This window comes from Indicator indicator, chromosome 9, assembly GCF_027791375.1.
Source record: "Indicator indicator isolate 239-I01 chromosome 9, UM_Iind_1.1, whole genome shotgun sequence".
Lineage (NCBI taxonomy): Eukaryota > Metazoa > Chordata > Aves > Piciformes > Indicatoridae > Indicator > Indicator indicator.
Window position 1 is genome coordinate 13,690,581 of NC_072018.1, and position 17,085 is coordinate 13,707,665.

Sequence of the window (17,085 nt, forward strand, 5' to 3'; positions counted from 1 at the left end):
ATGATTGTGGGGATTTTTTAGAGGGCCATACTACACTATAAGAACTCAAAAGCAAGAAAAAAACAAACAAACAAAACCAAACAACAACAGCACCCCCCCCCCAAAAGTCATAGTAAATAATAAACAATAAAAAGTATAAATTAGCTAAAAAGTTTCTGAAGTGCATCTGCCTCCTAAAACAGAAGGATAATCTTCATTGCCAGTATGTCATCAGCAGTGTTGGAAACACATGCTTCCAAACAATAGAAAAGGGAAAAAGAAAAGAATTTACTCCATCCTTACCCAATCTTATAGGAAGACTAAAAATCAACACTCTGTCACTGAGAGTATGCAAGGTTGCTAAGAAGTCTGCCAAAACCCTACTCAGTCAACAGTATAAGAACACTTCCTTCTCACCAGTGACATTTACAACAAATCCATGAATTCAGAGGAAAACAATCATATGAAAAATACCTAGTCCATGGAAGGCTGGAACTAGAGTTGTAACTGACAGATCTCTTAACTGGTATGTGATCAATTTTAAATCATCTTCCAACTCAAGGGAAAACATTAATAAACTGTTCCAATAACAAAACCTGCCATGTGGTCCACTTTGATTGGCATCTCAAATTAGATGAATGAAACTCTCCCAGAGCATGCAAAAGTTACTTATTCTCTACAGAAACTTTCTTGTTATGAAAGAAATTGCTGTTACACCAGCAATTTCTGGTTTTAACCCTACATACACTGGATTAAAAAAAAATGCAAAAGTTACCATGGAAACAATAAAATTAAGTAAATAAACTAAGATACATATTGTGTACTCCCTGTATAAAAGACAATTGATACAGCTCTTTCTCCCTGTTCTGAACTGTAATGTTAGTGGAGATGTCATGAGTGTGAAATACAATCAATTAAAGAAATGAACTAAAAGTAACCAAAGCCTAACAGACATAAACTTTTCCCAAGAAAACTTACTAATTTAGAGGTAAAAATGAAAATGAGAACACCAAAAGTGCTACCAAATGCACAAAGTGAATGAATTGAAAAGAGATGAGAGATTGAGTTTTTCCTAATCTTTTTTCTGGTTATAGTAATTTCACACATATTTTTTGTAACAACAGATTGTAATGTCACTAGTACTTAACTCTTCACTCATGAACAAGAGCATGAATTGCTTTTGGTAAACATTACATGCTGCACCTGAAAGAACCCACTGCACCAACAAAATTGCCATCCCTTCCTTTCCCCCCTTTATTTCCACCAGATGGAAAGTGATTGCTACCTGGATAGCACTCTGCAGTCCATCAACTAAAGCTCTTCCTACTTTCCTGCACTCCAGGTAGGAATATATACTCTCTAATGTTCTCTGTGACAATATGGGAATTTGGCTCACTAATAACTGATAATTGTGAAACTCCTACACTAGTGAAAAGGTTTGTTTACTGAAATTATGTATTTCAGATCCAGAAAAAAATCATTCTAGCTCTGATTTGGCTGAAGGATTAGCACTTAATGTCAGTAGTCTAAGCTCATTTGTGAACTGTGAATCATTGCTCTTAGTACAGGAACAGACTTATTTTAAAGAGATCATAAGAATCTCCAGGTTAATAATTACTCATTCACTTCAAAATATAATGGTTATATAATTTGTTTCAGATAAAAAAAGAAAAATAGTTAAGGAAATGCAACATTGTACAATCCATCTCATGTCTAATTTCCCTCTGAACTACGTCTGTACAACCAGCTGACATAATTTTGTAAGGGAGATACTTTAAAGAAAGAATATCAGTAAAGAATGTTTATAGATATTTTATATACCCATAGAATATTGTGAAGAATCCAAATATGAATATATGCAGAAATTTTGTTGAATTTTATACCTACTTGCAGACTGTACAGCAACTTCCCTGACAAAAGTGTTAGCTGTCAAATTATAGAGCACCATGAGAAACAAAGGCTTTGGCTAAACTACTCCATAAACACATTAATACCTTGATGCTTCTCTTTGTGGCCAGTGAGGAGAGCAACCTGATACAGAGACACTGCGTACTTACAGATACCTGCTTTACCTCCAAGGAATCCAGAAATGAAATCTGACCCTGATGAAATTAAAGAGATACTTTTAACATCACTGAGCTCATCATATTTTTTAGCATTCAATGAAATTTAGGTCCATATTTAAGCACAAGTCTTTAGTGAGCTTTTGAGAGCACAATTACTGTGAAATTCTTTATAGAGGTCTGATCACAACATCAACTATATAGCATGAAGTTTCCGTACCTTTTCACACAGCCATAATGATCTGATTTGGGATTTTGTGCTACTATCTGTCATTTGAGTAAAAACATATGGATTATTTTACTTTCATTAATATGTGGCTCAGTAGTGTCTATTTTGTTTGTGGTAATAATCACAGCACCCTTAGCAAATAAACAGAGTATTTGTAACCAAAATCTTGTCTCAGTTCTTTAGTGGGTGCATCAAGAAAAGTGTGTCCAGCAGGTCTAGGGAGGTTCTTCTCCTCCTCTACTCTGCCCTAGTGCTACCACACCTGGAATACTATGTCCAATTTTAGGCTCCCCAGTTCAAGAGATACAGGGACCTGCTGGAGAGAATCCAACAGAGAGGATGATTAGGGGACTTGAGCATTTCCCCTGTGAAGAAAGAATGAGAAACCTGGGGCTGTTTAGTCTTGAGAAGACTGAGAGGGGATTTGATCAATGTCTATAAATATCTGAGAGGTGGGTGTCAAGTGGAGGGGGCCAATCTCTTTTTGATGGTTCACAGTGATAAGACAAGGAACAGTGGGTTCAAAATTGAATATAGAAGATTTCACCTCAACATGAGGAGAAACTTCTGTACAGTGAGACTGATGGAACACTGGAACAGGCTGCCCAGGGAGGTTGTGCAGTCTCCTTCTCTGGACACATTCAAAGCTTGCCTGGATGCATTCCTCTGTGATTACACTAAGGGATCCTGCTTTAGCAGGAGGGTTGGACTTGATTTCTGGAGGTCCCTTCCAACCTCTAGCATTCTATGATTCTAAGTTCATTTTATCCCTTACCTGTCTGTTCTTCCTGTTATGTTCCATCAACTTTACCAACTTACTGGTGTGAGGAAGTGCTAAGTTTTATATGTGGCAAATGACAGGACTTTGGAAGAAGAGCACAGCTGGAGTGGATATAAAGAAATAATGTTCTTCTGTACCAAAGTAATTTTGAAGTTGATGAGAAAAACACCCCAACCACACAACAATATGGTGTATATTTATACCAGTGTAAAGAGGCTCTATTCAAAAATCCAGCCATGAAAATGTGATGAATCTATATACACAGCCTTCCAGTACTAGATAGTAAGTTCTCCATAGGAAAGACTGATTTCCACAGGTTACAGATTGTATCTCATCCCTTAATCATTTCCTGTAGGCTGTTCACAAGGACATCAGCACACTTTGGAATTTGAATTTTTTTATGGAAAGTATCACAGCTACTAATACTTTGCTATTCATAAGCAGAGGGCTGAGCATCCAGTTCCTGAAATTCTTTGCTTGTTTACCATTCCTCTTCATTTTTCTGTCATTATACCTTTTCCTTTTTAATTTTTTTTTAATTTTAAACAGAAAACATTTAAAGCTAATGATGAATTACTTCTGTAGGTGGTGCCAGAGATGTCTGGATGGTTTTGCTTGCTTAGATTTAACTGTGGCTTTATGTATGTGCAAAGTTTGGCTTGATCTCATATATTATGGTTACAAATCTGTCCTTGGATTCTCTGTGTTTTTCTGTCAGAAGACAAAAACAACTGTTATCCAATCTGGGGAGCAGTGAATTGTCATTCATGTCCTCTGCATTGTGACTGATATAGTGTATTTACAGAAAGAACCTTCTAAATCTTTAAGCAACAGCATGAACATTTTCCAATTTTCTAACATTCTAGGCCATCAAAATATTGGGTTTGTGTCAATGTCAATGTCTCTGGAAGAAAGGGTATCTATATCCCCTCATTGACTTACATATCCAACTTCCACTTCAGGCACCTTTGCTATTTTGTGGGACCTGAGTTCAGATTTCCTATTAAAAAAGAAGGAATTGCAGTAATTTCTCATTTCACAGAGTCATTGTGAGGCTGGTATATTTAATCCTAAGACATGAAAAGAATTAACCTCATTAAAGGAATTTCATATGAGTCACCTAGGGAAACAAGAACCAAGTTAGGAAATGTATAATAGACCTGAGAAAGTGAAGTTAAAAAAAAATAAGAAAGAAAGAGAAAGCAAAGTTTAAAAAAATGAGCAAGAACAAGAGAGAAGAGGACAGGAGTTCTTTTCATCAAAGGTGGAAAAAAAGAGGGAGTGGGGGATAATTCAGTAGATGAAGGAAGTATGTATACTTCAGAAGGAAGTATGTATACTTTGCTTTCTGTCCATGGGAAAGCAGGTTTGTAATTTGAGTTTTCTGGATTGCCTTTTGAGGTAGGAAAAGTAGAATGTTTAGATTATGGTTTCCTCTGCACATTTGAACTGAAACATCCTAATTTCCCCAAAACACGTCAACAATGACAGAGCTAGATGCTAACAAGCTTTTTTACCAGGGAACACCTTCTCGCTTTTAATACAGGAATGAAGACTGAGTCAGTGTTTACTGTGGATCCTCGTTGCAACTTTATTTTACTATTTCATCATTCAGCTGGATAACTATTTGACTTTGGGGATTTCTTTGGGGACAATCAAGGACAAATCAGCCCCTCCAAATTTGTACAGCTGTTGCCTGTAATAGGGTGGGAGATTGTCTGAAGGCTGTTGACAGGGACATATTTGTTGCATGTATTCTACATGTTAATGCTTAGTGCTGATAGCTATAACTGGAAGCAGGCAATCCCTAGGAACATTTGACTGTAACCATCAAAACAAGTTCTGCTTTTTGCTAGTCCAGAGATTAGGGGCACAGTTGCAACTCTGTACCCTCGTAAATATTGCTTTCATTTACTATGTCATAGTACATGCATAGCTGTTCTGCCATATCAGTACACCCTAAAAAGTCACAGATTCATCCATGACTCCCTATTGCCTTCTCCTCTTACTGGACATCAAGAAGTGGCTCCCTGTTAAGGATGCAGATGATAGCTACTTCTTTTTCCACACACCTTGCAGTGTTAGAACCATTCTAGGAAATATGCCTGGATCTTCCTTAACTTTGGAGGAACTATTAACCATTCTAACAGAAGGAAGACTAGCTCTATGAATACTATATTTCACTTCAAATAGTTATTCCTATTATGTTAGTGACAACTAGCACTGTATGGGTGTCTTTTAAGCATACAGGTAAGAACTCCACAAAACAATGACCATCTCTTTCTGCATGTGATCCCAATGGTGTCATGACAATTGCACATCTTTAAGTTGAAACATCTGTCTCCTAAGCCACACCTAGAATGCTGTAGAGCTAATTATTTTTGCATAAATGTTAAACATCTGGCAGCATTAGCAGTGGCGTTACCATGGCCAACCTGTTGAAACATAATGGGTAAGAATGAAATGTCACAGTCATAGTTTCTCCTCAGAAGAATATAAGTGGTAATCAGCCTAGTAGGTTAGCTTTCAGTATGACAGTAAATAGAGTTTGCAAATAGCATATCCACAAGTATATATCAAAAAAATAGTATATACAACAGTGAGCTGTTATTGCGAGCCTTTGCTTTCCCATTTGTACTGCTGTAATGAGACAAGCCATTGCAGTGAGAGTGACAACAGGGAAATGTCTATCTGTGGCCTATATTGTATAATGTACACTTTATATCCTGGTTTGCTGTAGGACTTGTGAAGCAATACTGCTCACACAGTTCCCTAAATAATTCTCTGTTGTGATGAGCTGACAGAAGAGTGCATTACTTGAAAGAGTAAACATCAAGAAGCCTCCAGGGGTTCTTTCACTTCATTCATTTTGCATCATCCCATTTAGCAATTGTAGTTACATCTCTGCAGCCCTAATAACTCTTCAAGTGAAGTAATGTTATAGTTCTAAATGACATAAACCTACTGGGCCAAACATAATCATATTCAAGTTTCAGTGATGGACGTGCAGACTAAAATGTATGTAATAGCAAGGGGATATGTGCTTGCCAAATCACCAAAGCAGAGCAAAACTGACTCACTTCCTGAAACAAGCAGGTAAGACTTGGGTTTTCCAAAAACTGCATTCTATACAAAATTATAAATAATTGCAATTCATGTTACAACACCCAAAAAAGCAAAGCTCTTCTGGCACTAGTTTCAAAGTTTTCTTTTAAGACAATATATCTGTAACTTTCTAGCTTCTTTATTGTCCAAACACAGTGTCGAAAGTGCCACTTTTTCATTTACTGTTAGGAACAGAAGAGCCCCACTGCACTCACATTTGGCACCTGAGGCAGAAGCTCTTTAGAAGTTTGTTAAGGACTATGAGTCTGACTCACAAGAAACAGAACCAGTGTTGTTTCATCACTGTTAGCCCTGAAGCTCAATGGTTGGACTCAAGGATCTTAAAGGTCTTTTCGAACCAAAATGATTATTCTATGATTCTAACTCCACATCAAACATTGTCATTGTGCTAAAATATAATTGGAACCTCTGCAGTAAGAGTGGGTTTGGGGAGGTAAGCTCAAAACAGGGTCAGGACAGCACTGACTAATAAATGAGGAGCACTGGATCTGTTAAAGAGAGGTTTAAATGTATATAACTTGGATTTATTTCCGTCTTTTTGTTCCTTTGGCTAAATAAGATCTCTCTGTGGATCAAAAATAAATATTAACATTTCACAAGAGCCAAATAGTGGAATCTTCCATTTTCAGTGTTGGTGTTTATTCGTGCTCAGCTGCCAGGTGAGTAAAGAAAGAGCAATTAGAGGACTATGAAAAAGGAAATCAGTAATATTGATTTAAAAAAAAAAACAACAAACAACAATTTCTAGGAAAAGTCCTTACAGTGGAGAAAGCATACAAATGCCATCTGAGGCAAGGCAGAAAAAAGAATCACTGAGTCTATGGTGCTGTAGAAATAAGCTTCATCTATCTAGACAAGGAATCTTTAACTCTTTATTTGAAGGCAGTATCAAGAAAGTATTTAAGTGTTCTTTGCTCTAGTCACTCCTCAACTCATGTTTTAAAATCTAAGTCAGATCCATAAGATCAGGGTGCATTATACAAGAGATATGATCCCTCCTAATCCACTAATTAGCACACATGGTCACAGTCACTTTCACGAGCTGTTTGGTTATATCAGTTCTTTGCTGAAGCACCACAAGATGCGTTTTATACTTTTTTATTTGTATCTTGCCTTCCTACTTCTATAAGGAACAGCTCACAACTGAAATTAATGGAGTAAACCTGCATAAGTCATTACATTAATTTCAATGGATTGTAACAGTATGTTCATTTAAATGGCATTTCTTATGGCAGTTACTTTTGGGACAGACAGCTGATGTTGTACCAATAGCACCTCATAGATGAAAAAAAAATTTTTTCTTCTTCTGAGGCAGACTAGAAACTTTCATTCAGAATCTATGCTTCTCTGGATCAGCATAGATTTCATATCTTACAATTAATCAGAGAGCGCAGAACTGAAGTATTTTAACAGAGGAGAAGAGTGGTTTGCAATGTTAGATAAAAGCTAAGACACACATATGTACAGTCTGCAGCTAAGGGATCAAACCCCAGAAATGTCAGCTTTGTTTCAAAGTAGTAATGTATGTATTCATGCAGATAAGCTTTTTGACAAAGCCTCTAGGCACACTGCTTCAGTATGAATAAATACAAGTCAGCCAAATGCATATTTCAGCTATGGAGGTGGTATCTTGGGAAAAAAAAAATGGATGAAAGAGAAATATCCTAAATTTTTGTGTCCGAGCTATTAAACTGTTTAAACTCACTGATACAATCTTTGACATTCCTGTTTGCATGGAACTGGTTAACTGCAAATTTTCTTTCCTTTTAACTGGTGTATGTATTCTGAGAGCATGTAATATTTAAATAGTAACTACATATTTATCTGATTTCATATGCTATATGCTATAGCTCAAAGGGAAATTACTAGATATGGTTTCTGTTCTTTCTGGTATGTTATGGCTGTTCTTATTTTAAGAGTAAAGTAGGGATACAAAACGTGTTCTTGGCACTTTCTCTTCTTTTAGGGGTACTGTAATAGAAGATAAAGACCTCACCCACTAATAAACCTAAGTAATGACTTTTTTTCTGAATGAGGCTTTTTGACAGAGACAGTTGGGAGCCTGTCTTCAACCTGTGCAAGGTTTATTACCATAATAATTCGTACTCCAAACTCAGTGGGCTGCAGAAATGTTTGTCAAGTGTTTAAAAGATGTTAAGCTCTAATGCTGAATTAATTTTTAAATATTATGATGAAATACAACAAGAAATTTATTGTACAGTAGTATAAATCAGGAATCACTTCTCATTCTCTAGCAGATTGCTGAATTATTGCATTATTCACACAACTTCTCGGCAGAATGCCCACAAGGCAGGATACCAAATGGTGGCTGATCAGGGAAACATTTAATCTTTTACTAAATTGATAAAATAATATGATGAATAGAAGAAGAAGACTGCAAAGCACTGAGTTACTATGGTGATAAAGGTGATATAAGGACTTCTATAGAATGGAAGAGGATATAAAAGCAGAGGGAATTCTTCTTATTAAATATGCACCAGTCAAGCACTCTGCCTTGTGTTAGTTTGCTCACATGCAGTCTCATATATTCCATTTTTTAATGTCCTTTGGGTAATTATTTATTTATCTCATACAAATCATCTAAGTAAACACGGGTTTAATATAACTAGTTACTGGAGTTTATATACCTCTTGGGCTTTTAGTGTTGTCTGATTAGATTAAGAAGAAAAAAAACATACCAAAAAATCCTCGTTTTCTCAAGTTTCCCCTTAACTCGTATAATTAAGTCAGTAGTATACATTTTTAATAACACTTTGCTTTTCCATGCAGTTGCATATGGTTGAACCATATTTACTAGATGCATAGTTTCATTAGATTGAAAATAGGGAATATGTAGATTTACACTGTGTGTATTGAACTCTTTCTGTAAAGACACATATAAGAACAACCCTGACACCATAAGGGGTAAAAAAAATCTGGCTTTTAATTCTAACTCGGGTTTGAACATTGATCCTGCATGTACTATTGAACTGAATTCCTTTAAAGAGCTGGTACATCCCACATTACAGCTGAGGTTAATCTCTGAAGCTGTGTGTATTAGTAGTGGTGTTACAGCACATATAGAATAAACTGGTGGTCAGAAAACTGGATCATGTAAAACAAACAATCCATTATTTCCACTCACAGTCTACTGAAGCCTGCAGTCTTAGCAGACTCATATACCTCATCTGATTTCTCACTCTTCTCACTCCCTCCTCTAAACAAATGAAATGGAGCAATTTTTAATTTACCATGAAATAATTTACATAGTGTACGCTTAGATCCTTTTTGATTCTCATTTCTCCTTTCTGCCAATACTTTTCAATCCCAGTTCTACAATTTCCTCTTTACTTTGGTGTAGCTTTAAATTTACTTTTTCTAGCTCTAAGTAATTATCATTCTGTGTTTAAAATTGTTCAAATTAAAAATTTGCCAAGCTTTATATATGTCTTTAACAGAATATTGCAATGTTTGCATCTTTCTTGAAACATTTTGAAGCAATATTGCAACAAATTTCCTGATCCCTCATATATACCTAAATAAATCTCTCCCTTTTAATAATAAGAACAATGGTAATTTCTGGGTTGCCAGTCACATAAGTGCTTACAAGATCTTAATGTATTATTATATTAGTAATATAGAGATATGAAGTAAAATAAGCCAAACAATCTGACATGATTTATTTTATCACTCTTGGACACACTTCAGTATGACAGCCAGCATCATGTAATAAACCACTAATATATAAATACAGCTACAATCATATTAAACTTTCATTTGTGGTATATTTAGCAGTAGCATGATGAACAAAAGAAAACAAAGGCACCAGTTTCTGTTTGACTTGGTTGAAGATATTGAAAACAAGCATAGGGATAAAATACTCTTAGGTCTTTTGCTTCTTTGTAGAAATCAGAATTATCATGATTTCTGGGATCTTTCCTTCAGTCTTTACTTTTTATCATGTAAATATTAGAGAGGAAAAAAACATGAGAAATAACTGGAAATTAAATCATTTTATTTCCATGAATATGTATAGCAACTGAATTTCCAGACAGAGAAAAATACTTTTCTCATTCATCAAATCCTGGTTCATTAGATTTTCACTCAAGCCTAGGCCTGCAAACACCTAATCTATGAAGCTGTGGGTGGGTACATGGTTCACAGGATTAAGCACTAATAAATTAAACTTACTTTCCACTCATTTTGGGAAGTAGTGCATTGCACCTCCTCATACCTTGTGTGAAGGCTTTCTGCATATGCACTACAAATGCTTGACTTTCAAAAGTATTTCCTTTCAAGGTTTAATCACTGCAGTACAGATCTCAGTTTTTGAACTTGGATTACTTTTACGATAAATCACAAAAAAATGAAAGTTTTTTCATGCTAAATTTTGTAACACCACCCTTACTATTATTATTTGGAAGAAAAATAAATGGATGGGTTAAATGTCCAACTGGAAAAAATATATATTTTTGCATTTGATACTAACCTTTAAACAGTTACATCATTGAGAATTTATTTGGATGGGAACCTTGTTAGCCAGCTTAGCTTCAGGCTTCTAGACTCTTAGGAGTTCTTTGTTTCATTGAATTTTATTTGGTTTACTAGCTCAGACTTTTTAATATGGATTAGTAGGTAAAGTGAGCAAAAGTAAAGAAATCATTATGCTCATGAGATTGTGAGACAGAAACATTCATTTAAAGGATGTAGCACAGTGTATGTCACAGATGGGATAGAAAACAATTACTGTTAAATTTCACAGACATACAGGTCTCCAACTGGTATCCTGACTTCTTACTAGGATTTAAGAATTGTAGTACATTAATTTGCTGTTGTGTATTTATTAAAGCATGTTCTACTATCATCTTGCTGTCAATTTGAATTATCTTTCAAATCTGCATTCCTTGGGGAGTCTCTGTGATGTTTATACAGACAATCATTCCTACAGTTCCTGTATTTACTTATCCTGATAATGTACCTCCATCCAATTCTAGTGCTGGAGTTACTGGAAAGAGTCAAATAACTAAAATTGTGAAATCATAGATTCACAGAAAACATAGGCTAGAAATGACCCAAAAAATTTATCTATTCCACATTCCTGCTGTCAGGCAGCATCAACTCTGTCTGAACTTGTTCTATTTGTGCACCCCAAATAATTTTCCCATAGAGGTCTACCTTGAGGGTAGGAAAGTTCTACAGAGGGACCTGGACAGGCTGGATCAATGGGTCAAGGTCATTTGTATGAAATTCAAGAAGGCCAAGTGCCTGGTCCTGTACTTGGGTGACAACAGCCCCAGGCAACACTACAAGCTCGTGGCCAAGAGGGCTGGAAAGTTGCCTAGCAGAGAAAGACCCAGGGGTGCTGATGGACAGCCAGCTGATGAGCCAGCACTATGTTTATATGCCCAAGAACACCAACAGCTTCAGAAATCTGAAAGTTTACAAATGCCAACAGAAATCAGAAATTACTTTTCAGGCAGTTACACTTGTCATTACAAAAAAAAAAAAAAAAAAAAAAAAAAATCAGTGACAATGGTGAGACAGGTTGCCCAGGAAGGTTGTGGATGTCTCCTTCTTGGGGGGTGTTCAGGATCAGGTTGGATGAGGCCTTGAGCAGCCTAGCCTAGTGGAAGTTGTCTCTGCCAATAACAGGGAGGTTGGAACTAAGTGATCTTTAAGGTCCCTTCCAATGCAAACCATTCTATGAATCTATGAATGATTCATAATGGGAATTCCTATTTTAAATAGGTGAAGAAGTTATACATTACTTTTTAAATACTTAATATTGTAAGATTTTCTAGCACAGGAAATGTCACTTTGGAGTTACTGGACATAAAAGAGTATCTGACATCCATTTCTCACCATACTGTGGAAATATTGGTCAGACAGCTCCAGGTTTACCTGCAATTCTGTTTGGGCTACATCACAGATATGAAAGCCTTATAGGTTACAGGATGTAATGCTAAGTAGCACAGCTAGCAGCAATCAAGGATTTGACTTCACTCAAATTGCACTGTCAAACTTGGTGAGGAAATTGCTATTAAGCCATACAGGGAGAAGTGTCTGAGAAGGTTGTCAAAGGCACAAAAGGGATGCTTGAGGAACTCCCAGAAGTATTTCTTTGCCTAATAGTTATTAACTATGCTCAGGAAAATACAGGTTTCATAACTGATTGTGCATAGTGTTTTTAAATGCATGCCTATGCTGCCTTTTACATCTAAATAAATATCAATATTGTGCTGGCAAGTACAATTGTGTAGAAAGGGTACAGTGCAGGATTCCATAGCATGCAATGGTTTAAGGGAAGGCAAAAATTTGAGATGGTTTCTTTGTAGAATATTTGCTCTTTTAGGTGAGTGAACTACTGAAGTGAACAATTTCCTTCAGCATTCTCTCCTGCTCCTGCAAAGCACCCAAGATAAATGATCAGTAGTGTTAACAGGTAGGACTCTCATTGCTAAAGCAGGATTGCAAAGATTCATCTTCACTGGCTGAAAACAAGAGAATTTTGTCACACAAAAGCCAAAGGTTGTGACATTATTTTTCATTATGTGTCAGAATGAAAGTTCTTCAAAAGGAAAAAAAAGAGAGGAAGCTACAGGCCCACATGGTAATGGATCCTGCTATACTTCAAATACCACCACCAAGCACTGGGATAATAGGCTTTATCTAGAGGGATTTTCTTTACCTATTCCTTCTCTTCTGTGTAATTTGAAAAAATCTCTAATGCTTAAGCTTTATAGAAATGTATTTGTACATGCAAAGCATGAGTGGCCATGGAATGAGCATTTTCCAACTTAAAAATCCCACAGTAATTTTCCTGAAGTCCCAAATGGCTTGAATTAATATGCCTATCACATACAGGGTGATTCCAGATTCTTACAGGTAGGAGGCTTATTTACCTGGGTTTGCTCTCACCACTGAATTTAAAATCTATTAAGATTATTTCCCAAGTATTACACTCACAAACAGGCACAGAAACAGAACATATTCCACAAGCATCCCTATAGTTTCAGGTTCATTATCTAGTTTTAACCTTTCCAGCCAAGAAAGTTTTCATCAGAGTGATTAACCTGCTTCCCAATAACACTGGGAAAGCACGCATCCCACGATTACAAGCTCTTGGGACTGAGCTTTGACCATATGTGCAGGAAAGGCACAGGTTCCTCTGGCTGGATGCAGCCACCGTGGTGACAGCAGATCTGTGTGTAACACTGAGCATATGCCCTGCCTATAAGGTATATGCTATGACTGTTCTCACTCCTCTGCTCTGCTAAATGCATCGTTACAATGAAGCCCTTTTATTTCCAGGGTGAGTGGCCCATACACTCACCCCACAGTATTCAAGCCAGGCACACTGGTTTGCTGGAGGAAAAGCATGTGAGTGTTTTGAGGATGCTTGCTTCCTGAGCTGTAAGCTTTATGTTTTCATTGGCAACAGAGCTAATCCCAAAATTTTATTGTGGCAAAATTTCACTTGAATTCAATAGGAGATTTGCTTGAATTACTTTTTGTAGAAATTGGGTTTGCATCCCCCAAATTTTTCATTAAACCTTAGAGGTTTTTCTTATAATAAGTTTAGGGCCATCAGATGCACCATCAGTAGAGATCCATGGAGGTCCCCATGCAGCAAGGGCATAGCCATCCTTGCAGATGGAACCAGCATTGAATCTACAGCTCTTAGAGTAGCTATGGGGTATATCTATATCTCTGCTAATAAATCACAGAATTACAGAATTGTTTCAGGTCGAAAAAACCTTTAAGATCATTGAGTCCAGCCATTATCCAACTCTGCCAGTTCCACTGTTAAAAACTAAAATAAAATAAATACATAAAAGGAGTCAGAGTCCATTTTCTGAGCCTAAAGATAAGAGACATGGTATGGCTTGTATCCATTTGCCCAAAAGCAGGGCAGCACTGTCATACTGGGACAGCCCCAGGCTATCCACAGATGAGCCCAGGCACTCTGGGAAAATTATGCCTGGCACAGACCTTGGGCTACTTGATATTCTACCACTAGTTTTAAGCACTCTAGATAGACATAGCAAGAGACACTGAGATTAAGCCCTGTCCCTCTTTAGTTCACTAGTACCAGCAAAGCCCAGGAAGGCCCAAATGGTGGAAAAACCTGCCTGTGACTGCCTGTGAAAAGAAGCCTGCAGGAGCTGCTAATATCAGTTTGCTTGTACACACCCATGCAGATTTGTTAGGAAGCTCCTGATTTACTCAGCTGAAGCTAATAGCTAATTGTGTGTGTGTGTTTATATAAATGTTATATGTGACATCGAAGAAATTAAACATTGATGACAACATGAAAGAATTTCATTTATGCCTAAATGAAATGTTTAAAAATAAATGAACAATGTATGCTAAAAATTAAATACCTGTTTTCTCCAACCATGTCCCATAGCTTAGTCAAACAATTGGGAATGCTTCATTTTAACTTTGTGCATTGATTTCAGATGGCATTAATAAAATATTTCCTTTCACTGTAAATTATTAATAGAATTTGTTAACACTAACACGCATCTGAAACCTCACAACCATTCAATGTACCACCTCACCAAGAAATCATGAAGAATATTTCCCAGATGGGCTAACAGCAGGCACTTTTGTTAAAAAGCTGCTTTTTTGAGTTATACAACAAATTCTGAATTCTTCCAGAACACTCGCCTCTGCCTGGAACCAGCCTGGTCACAGGATTTCTTTGACAGATGAGGTCTCGTTTTTCATTCGGTTAAACATTGCTTGTGGGAAAGAACCACCAACCATAGGTGGTAGCTGTGACTGTTCTTTTATTTCAGTTAGCCTGCAATGCTTTCATTCATGAGCGTTAAATTGGAATTGCCAATATTAACTGGCTGGTGGAAGAGGTTTATGTGTTATTTATCCTCAAGGGTCCAATTCAATCACAGCCCTGTAAAATGTCACTGACCCACTTCATCAATTACTGAAGGCAGGCGTGGGAGCTTTACGTTCTCCTGGTTGTACCAGCCAGATAGATCTTTTGTATTGATAAATGTGTCCTAGTATAAGACAGACCACTCTCAAAGGCAAGTGCCCCACACAAAGATCTGGAGGGAAAGTAGTGTGAAAAGCCCTGTGGCTGAGATAAAGTAAGAGTTTAATGGAGATAATACAATGTACAATTACCTTAGACTATTTTGCAGAAAAACACAGTAAAAGCAGAAGCATCAGCAGAAGCCAGCCATAAAAAGATCCCACAGCCAGCCCAACAGAAAAGACCAACACCTCAAACCTGGAAACTGGAAGCAGCAACCAGAAACAGGAAGCCTTTCGTATTACAATATGAACTTCAAACCCCAGGCAGCCCTTCTGTTTTAAATGGGGCATAATGTCAGCATGGTATTGAATATTCATCATCAGATTCAATTGGCTAAACCCATGACACTATGATAAGCAGACTGCTCCCAAAAAACCAATTGTCATTAAGCTTCTTTGCATTATAACAATTAAAATTCCACTTCTGCTGCATTTAACTTCAGATTTAAGAAAAAGCTGGCCATGAAATTACTACATTTTGACAGACCTGTTAATAGCAAAGTATACAGATTGTTTGAAAAGTTTTATCCACAACTACAAAATGCAGCTGAGAATCTTTAGAAGAACCACAAATGGTTTAATTTCAAATTTTGTAACTGGAAAGTTACAGAGATATTTTGTGGTCAGACAGGAAGTAATTCTCTGAAGCCTACATGCCTCTAAGGGGAAACTCTGTTAACTATTTTCTTTCCAGAGGGTAATAGTGTTTTACAGAGAAGCATCATATATTATTTTGCACTATTTTTTCATGGTCTGATTTTTTTTCTTCCAATTTTCAAAATGCATTTAAAGTTCAACAGCAATGATTTCTTTTCAAATGCCGATTGCATTGAGTTAAAAATTTAAAAAAAATGATATATACTTCAAATAATTTAAATACAGTGGGTCTGCCTAGGGGATATATTTCTTGAAGTAGTTACAGAAAATAATTAAAATAAATATCTCTTGCATTAAATAATCTGTTCCTGCAAGCTATACTAGAAGAGATATTTTCTTGCAATGTATCCCAATGCTTTTGTTCACCTTGCCTACTGGAAAGATCGCATGTTTTGATGGCATTAATTTTTTGTAATTTTAGCAGCTCTGGGGTCACTTATGATGCCCCAAGGAAGCAGGGAGCTAGAGTGCTGATGGAGCTGCTTTGGACAGGGCCAGGATGGTGCATTGCCTTCATGAGTCTTTGTCTTAGCCCAATGATGATACAAGATGACAATAACACAGAGAAGTTTCTCTAGTTAAAACATAAGCTTCTGAATTAAAGAAAATGCATGTTTAAAAAAAATATATCAGTGATTTATTGATGACTGACTGATAAAATAGTAGTGTTTTTTATCTTACCAGAAGCTGAGCAGGATGTTCAACAGCAACTGCTAGAACAAAATCATTGATCATTGAATGGATGACAGAGAGGTGTGTATTTAAGTAGTGGAGAATATGTCAAAGAAAAAAAGCAACGTGTGTGAAATATTCTGACTAAAAGGGTGGCAAGTAAAAAAAAAAAAAAAAAAGAATTTAATGTACATTTTGAAAAGTAGTAGTACATGTTCTACATAAAGTTGGACTGATCAGTCATAATGGTCTCTTCTGAAGTTACAGTCACGCAACTGTATGTCTGCTTCTTTCAGTTGCCCAAAATGATTTCTGCATTTTGCTGAGATAAATATTTCTATGTATAACTGAATTCTAGCCATTATTATACTCTTGATAAAAATATTTCAAATTTATTACTTTAATTACTTTATTAAAAACCTTCTAAACTTTTCAAAAACAGGTGACAGTAGAAAAGCAGGGGGTTTTCTCTAGAACAGAGATTTAACATTTGTAAGTGCTTTGTAAATGCTATG